This window comes from Benincasa hispida, chromosome 2, assembly GCF_027475165.1.
Source record: "Benincasa hispida cultivar pf3 chromosome 2, pf3_genome.v1.1, whole genome shotgun sequence".
NCBI classification, from domain to species: Eukaryota; Viridiplantae; Streptophyta; class Magnoliopsida; order Cucurbitales; family Cucurbitaceae; genus Benincasa; species Benincasa hispida.
The window spans coordinates 55,395,218-55,402,361 of NC_143479.1; the positions used below are offsets into that span (position 1 = coordinate 55,395,218).

At 38.1% G+C, this 7,144-nt stretch overlaps 1 long non-coding RNA gene across 1 annotated transcript; it reads right to left on the reverse strand.

Moving 5' to 3' along the window:
• Positions 1-1,435: 1,435 nt before the first annotated feature.
• Positions 1,436-6,928, reverse strand: LOC120071774 (uncharacterized). The gene is made up of 3 exons (XR_005480341.2): positions 6,620-6,928; positions 6,385-6,500; positions 1,436-1,930 (listed from the first exon to the last, which is right to left on the reverse strand). It is a non-coding gene; the product is annotated as an uncharacterized LOC120071774 (long non-coding RNA).
• Positions 6,929-7,144: the final 216 nt, after the last annotated feature.

Sequence of the window (7,144 nt, forward strand, 5' to 3'; positions counted from 1 at the left end):
CTTCAACTGGTACGTTTACTCAGTATTTTGTATATTTTTTGTTAAAGCATTTCTGTAGTTAGTGTTACAATGCATATCTATTTGTTAGAATGTATGTGTGGTAATTCAGTCACAATGGAATCGGAAAGATCTTCTTCTGCTCATGGATTCTCTTGTTTAAGAGTTCCTTCACAAACCTACTACATACTTTAACAGTCATTAGTCTGATAGTAGTCAGAAGTGGTTGTTGAAGTTGATTATCGAAGATTTTTTTTGCTGGAGTTTGTAGTCAGAGGTGGTTGTCGGAGTCTAAAGTTTGTTGCATGATGTATTGGAGTTGGTTGTCGAAGTTTGTCATCGGAGGTGGTTTTCGTATCTCGAAGTTGGTCGGATGAAAGTGGTTGTCAAAGTTGATCATCGAAGATAATTTTTGCTTGAAATTGTAGTCAGAAGTGACCGTCGGAGCTCGAAGTTAGTTGTATGAAGGTGGTATTCAAGTTGGTTGTTGAAGTTTATCGTCGATGGTGGTTGTCAAAGCTCCGAGTTGGTTGTCGGAGTTACTCGCTCAAAGGTGATCAACGAAGGTGATTTTCATCGGAGTTGGTCATCGAAGTTTGTTGTCGAAGCCAATTGGTCGTCGGAGTTGGTAGCGCGAAGGTGGTCATCGGAGTTGGATCACCGGAGGTGGTTGTCAGAGGCCAGAATTGGTTTTCAGAGTTGGTCACGCGAAGGTTGTCGGAGCTCGGAGTTGGACGCCAGAGCTGTCATTGGAGGTGGTTGTTGGAGTCTTGATTTTTTCGCTGGAATTGTCATCGGAGGTGGTTGTCAGAGTCGAAGTTGGTTGCTAGAGTTGTCATCAGAAGTGGTTGTCAGAGCCCGGAGTTGGTTGCTGGAGTTGTCATCGGAGGTGGTTGTCAGAGTACGAAGTTAGTTCTCGGAGTATCATAGTGGCCGATGGGTCGAGCCATTAAAAACATGGGAAGAAGGAAGAGTTAAGAAGAGTTGGTAAAATATACCAACTCAACTCCACCAACATTTAAAGTTGGTGGGCCAAACACCCCTTTAGTATTATTTTTGGACAATTTTACCATTTTTTATATTTATTTATATTCATTATATATATATATATATTTCCTATTTTTGAAGCTACTTTAATGATGGAGAAAGAAAATACATTTATTATAAAGAGAGAAAAGTAATTTATTTTCTATTTTTTAATTTAGAAAAAAATGCATTTAATGAAATTTTAGTTTTTATTTACGTTGGTTTTCATATATCAATTTATTGGGTTTTTTTTGGATTAATAGTTATTTTATATATACCTTAGAATATTTTGAAGGATTCATGATTATTTTAAATATACCTTAGAAAATTTTGTTAGGTATTTGAAAATATTCTAACCAATATATGAAATATACTACATTTTATAAATTAGAAATTGACTCAAACAAAAATCACTTCAAACCAATATATGAAATATATCACAATATATAAATATTCATAAATTTCATTTACACCACAATATATATATCATAATACAATAAGTCTAAATAAAAAAAAAAATACTAGTTTATATTAAATAAACGAATACATATACCACATTATATATCAAATTTCCTACAAAAGCTATAAAATAAGTACATATATATCACAGTATATATAATAAATAGGAAAAAAAAAATGAAGTTCATCTTCATATGAGGGTTTATAATACATAACCCTTCATCTTCATCTCTTTTTCTTCAGCCATGGTCGCCACAGATCTCTCTCCCCATCGTCGTCGACTGGATTTGCTCGCCCTACTGTGCCGTCGATCGAATCTGCTCAACCTGTCGCTGTCAATTCGCCCCACACCATCCGTGTCATCGATTCGTCCCAAGTCGTTCATGTCATCTCATGCCGAGCCATCAATTTGCCGCACGTCGTTGTCTATCGTCTGCAACTTACACCGCTGGAAGGAGAAAAGAGATAGATGGGAAGGAGAAAAGAGAGGGAAGAGGAAGAAATGAGTGTGAATTATGGGAGAACGAATATATGAAACATATTATTTGGGAGAGAGAGTATGAATGGAGGAGAGAGAAATAAAATAAAATATATAAATATATATATATATATATATATATATATATATATATATATATAACGTAGGTGAGGGCTAAATTGTAAAAAATAGGGAGGCCAATAGTTGTTTTTTTTGTTTTTGTTGTTTTTTTTTGTAAAAGATGAAATGTTCAAGATGTTAGTGCCTATTCTTTAGGCCATTTATGTAGAAATCCCTGGTTATAATCATGATGATTTTGATTTATCTGGCCCAATTCTTCCTTATCATTAAGGGTCAATTTTAATGTTTTTTTTAAGTATTACAATAGGTAAGAAATTAAACCTCCGACCTTTGGAAAATTAGTAGGTCAACGTTAACTAAGGATCATTTAAAATATTTTATCATTTTTATGAAAACTCGAAGGGCAAAATTATTTTGATTATTTTTATGCTGATATTTAATTTATAATTATTTAAAAATTTATATGATCTTAAGTTGCAACTGACTTTATCTAATCTACATTAATTTTAAAAAAGTAATTGTTTATATATATATATATATATATATATATATAAGTGAATCCTTCAAATTTCCATAAGAAAAAAGATTTTAAAAGGTATATTAATATAAAACAAATAGATTTAAGTTTTAACTAAGATGATTTAAAATATTTTACTATATACACCACTTTGACGTTAATGAGGAGATAAAAATTTATGAAAATTCCATAGACAAAATAGGGATGCAAAGTGTCACGGTCATGCTTGTCCAGGGCCTGTTGCCCATGTCCGCATGCTCGATCCAACCCCTTCTAGCGTACTTCCATATCTTGTATTGTATTAGTTTAGTTAGCTTGCTTTCTTTACATTTTCATTGTAAGTGACCACTCGCCCTTTTGCATATGCAAGGGCGCCAGTTGGCTTTTTGTTCAAAATGCACTATATGGGGATAAGACTAATCATCACTTTCCCATACCCGGAGTAGTACTTTATAAAGTTGTTATTGTTGCTTATTGCTTTCTAGACTACAACACTCTTTCTTTCTTTATTCACACTCACAAAAACTTCTTACGAAAACCTTTTCTCCAAACCCGTTTTCTAAAACCGTTTTCCCTAAAACGGGGGTGGAGGTTACGAGAGGCATTCGGTGTGCCACCGACAGTCCATATTCGAGTTGGCTGACTTGTTCGTGAGCGGGAACAAGTGCTGCACAATCGCTAAGAGAAGCTTCTGAAAGAACGATTGTGACAGTTGGCACCAAAGCCAAGTCGGCTCACAGAGGAAAGATTAGTGATCATGTCGGCGACGAAGAACCTGAACAAGTCCCATGTGGATAGGTTGGTAGAGATGGAAGAGCAAATGCTCTACCTGAGAGAGGTCCCGGATAATGTCCGTTTCCTAGAGACTCGGCTACAAGAAGTTGCTGAGAAAGCCGATGGAATTGATGCGGTAATAGGCCGCCTAGACAGATTACCCGTCAGAGAATTAATGATGAGGGTAGAGACCCTCGAGACCAAAACAGCACGGTCCGGCAGCTTTGAACGTGGCGATAGCTCATCGGGCTTTGTTGCCCACATAGAGGAGCGCGTCGAAGAGCTGGACGGCTCCCAAAAAGCAATACTTCAGATGGTAACCGATTTGTCTGAAGACTTTCGGTCGGCCCTTGATGTCGTCAGAGCCGAGATAGCGGATGTGAGTGCTAGGGTGAACCTCACCATCCGAGCGATAGAGAACCAAGCCCCATCTGGGGGAGAAATGGCAGTAAGCAGAATAAAAATCCCAGAACCGAAACCCTTCTGTGGGGTGCGAGAAGCGAAAGGCCTGAAAAATTTTATCTTCGACCTTGAGCAATACTTCAAGGCGACGAACACAGTGACTGAAGAGTCGAAAGTCACACTAGCAACGATGCATCTGGCTGAAGATGCAAAACTGTGGTGGAGATCACGATTTACAGACATACAGGAAGAACGATGCACTATTGATACTTGGGATAGATTGAAACAAGAACTTCGCTCGCAGTTCTTCCCTGAAAATGTCGAGATCTTGGCTCGACTAAAACTCCGAGAGCTGAAGCAAACAGGTAACATCAGGGACTACGTAAAACAGTTTGCAGGACTCATGTTGGACATACAAGACATGTCTGAAAAAGACAAGGTATTTTGCTTTGTTGAAGGGCTGAAACCGTGGGCGAAATCAAAACTATATGAACAGAGAGTACAGGATCTCCCCTCTGCTTATGCGGCAGCTGAACGACTATACGTCCTTAGCACTGACTCGCAAGATGTGAGGAAGCAGTCAACTTCCTCAATGGGGGAAACAGAAACAGCCGTTTCATTCCTCTCAGACCTGGGGAAGGAGACAAGAACACAGGGGGGGACCGTAAATCATCCCAACCGAGATTAGGAAACAACTGGCGGGGGCCGCCACAACAACATAACAATTACAATCGCCCCCTGTCTTGTTTCATATGTAGAGGGCCACACAGGGCGGGCGAATGTCCAAATCGAACCGCGTTCAATGCTTTTCAAGTCACATTAGCCTCTACCTCCGAAGACAAGGCTGAACTGGAGGAGAGGGTAATCGAGCCAGCTGCAGAAATTGAGAATCCCAGGATGGGGGCATTAAAATTCTTATCTGCGCTCCAGAAGAAAATGGGAAAGGCGACGGAGCCACTAGAGAAAGGACTCATGTATGTGGACGCTTGGGTCAACCAAAGATCGGCCAAGAACACTATGGTTGACTCTGGGGCCACCCCTAACTTCATGGCTGAAACGGAAGCTACGACCGGAACAGTTTAGTTTCCGAAGCCAGAGAGACCAACGGCTTGTAAGGAAATATGAAGGTCCAGTGGAGGTAATTGAGAAGGTCGGGAGAACCTCATATAAGGTTCAGTTACCCTCATAGATGAAGATTCATCCTGTCATCCATGTAAGTATCCTAAAGCCCTATCATCCCGATCCCGAGGATGAACAACGAAACATGCTAAGGCGCCCATCGGTCACGATGAAGAATTCCACTGAGAAAGAAGTTGCACAAATCCTGAATAAACGTACGCGCTGTATTGGAAGACCCAGACGAGAACTGACAGAGTTCTTAGTGAAATGGAAGGATCTCCCCGACGAAGAGATCAGTTGGGAGCGGGCCGAAGATTTGAAGAATGCAGCTCCAGCCATCGCAGATTTTGAACAAGGTCAGTTGACGGGGACGTCAACCAATTAAGTGGGGGAGAATGTCACGGTCATGCTTGTCCAGGGCCTGTTGCCCATGGCCGCATGCCCGATCCAACCCCCTTCTAGCGTACTTTCATATCTTGTATTGTATTAGTTTAGTTAGCTTGCTTTCTTTACATTTTCATTGTAAGTGACCACTCGCCCTTTTGCATATGCAAGGGCGCCAGTTGGTTTTTTGTTCAGAATGCACTATATGGGGATAAGACTAATCATCACTTTCCTATATCCGGAGTAGTACTTTATAAAGCTGTTGTTGTTGCTTATTGCTTTCTAGCCTACTACAATATTTCTTTCTTTATTCACACTTATAAAAACTTCTTACAAAAACCTTTTCTCCAAACCCGTTTTCTAAAATCGTTTTTCCTAAAACGGGGGTGGAGGTTGCGGAGGCACTCGGTGTGCCACCGGCAGTCCGTATTCGAGTTGGTTGACTTGTTCGTGAACGGGAACAAGTGCCGCACAATCGCTAAGAGAAGCTTCTGAAAGAGCGATTGTGACACAAAGCATCTTATTATTTCGATTATTCTCATAATTTATAACTATTTAAATATTTTAGTTTTAAATAAAATATTGATCTTGTATTTTTAAGTTTGTTCAATTTTAGCGTGGAATAAAATAAAATATTTTTGAAAATAACTTTAAAACTTAATGTGGTTTTCAGATAAAAAAATACAATAAAAATTTATAAAATTGACCTATTAAATAATCATTTTCAAAATACCATATCAAAATATGTTTTCAAAATTTAGTAAAAATGTTAATAAATAATTTTTTTTTATTTTAAATAATGAACAACAAATAGTTAGCCGTAGGGACCAAGTTGATGATTTATTGAAAGTAAACTAAAATTAGGACAATTAAAAGTAAATGGATTAAAACTAAATAAATTTCAAAATGTCAAAACGATATTTTCACAAAAAAAAAAAAAAAAAATTATGATAGTATAACTAATTTTAAATTTAATCTAAATTATTATTTGATAAAAGTAATTAAAAAATGGGTGATCCGAAATAGATTTGAAAACGTAAATTAATATAAAAATAAAAAGATATAAGATTCTAGGAATGATTAGAGGAAATGCAATCCAAATGAAAACAGGATTTAAAATTAAACCACAACATAAATTCAAACTCACCTGCCACCGCTCATCGTCTCTCATTTTCTGAATTTCCCTCCATTGCCTTCTTCCCGTTTCTCGAACTTCAATTCGCTATTAAACCCTAACTTTTCTCCGGTTAAAAGCCATGGAAACTGCAGCAAATCGCAAGAAACAATTCCGTAAGTACTTGAAACCCGGCGAGTTGGCTCAGATTCGAGACTCGCGAATTAGCGCCAAACGGAACCGAGACAAATCGGCGTCTCAGATTTACCTCCGCCGTGCTTTTGCTCTGGAATCGTCTCCGGTTTCCGGTACCGGCGATCAATTGGAATCCAGGATTGTCGAGGATTTCCGTAACGGTGCTGTGTTGTGCCTAAATAGGAAGAAGATCGCGGCGATTAAGCCGACCAACTGGTTTCCGAACCCTAATCTGGAAACTCCGGCTACCGATTTAACTCGAGACCAGCCGATTATTGATGCGCTTAATAGCGATGTTTCGGCATATGTGGCTTAGTATACATGAAATTCTTTTGTAGGGGCTTACACGAAAGGAAAATAGTTACATCGTATTTGTGCATTCGATCATAGTTTACAATAATTTTATAAAATTAATTCATTTCTGGACTAGCTTAAAGTCAACATCATTTAAAGTAAATTGGTTGGAAGATGACATTACAGATCAAATTTGAATCACAATTGAATAATAAAATTTATTATAGTACTCATTACAAAAAAATCGTAGTCTTTAAAGACGAAAAAAACATCGCTAATGTTCTAATTTCATTGCATCTTTAGC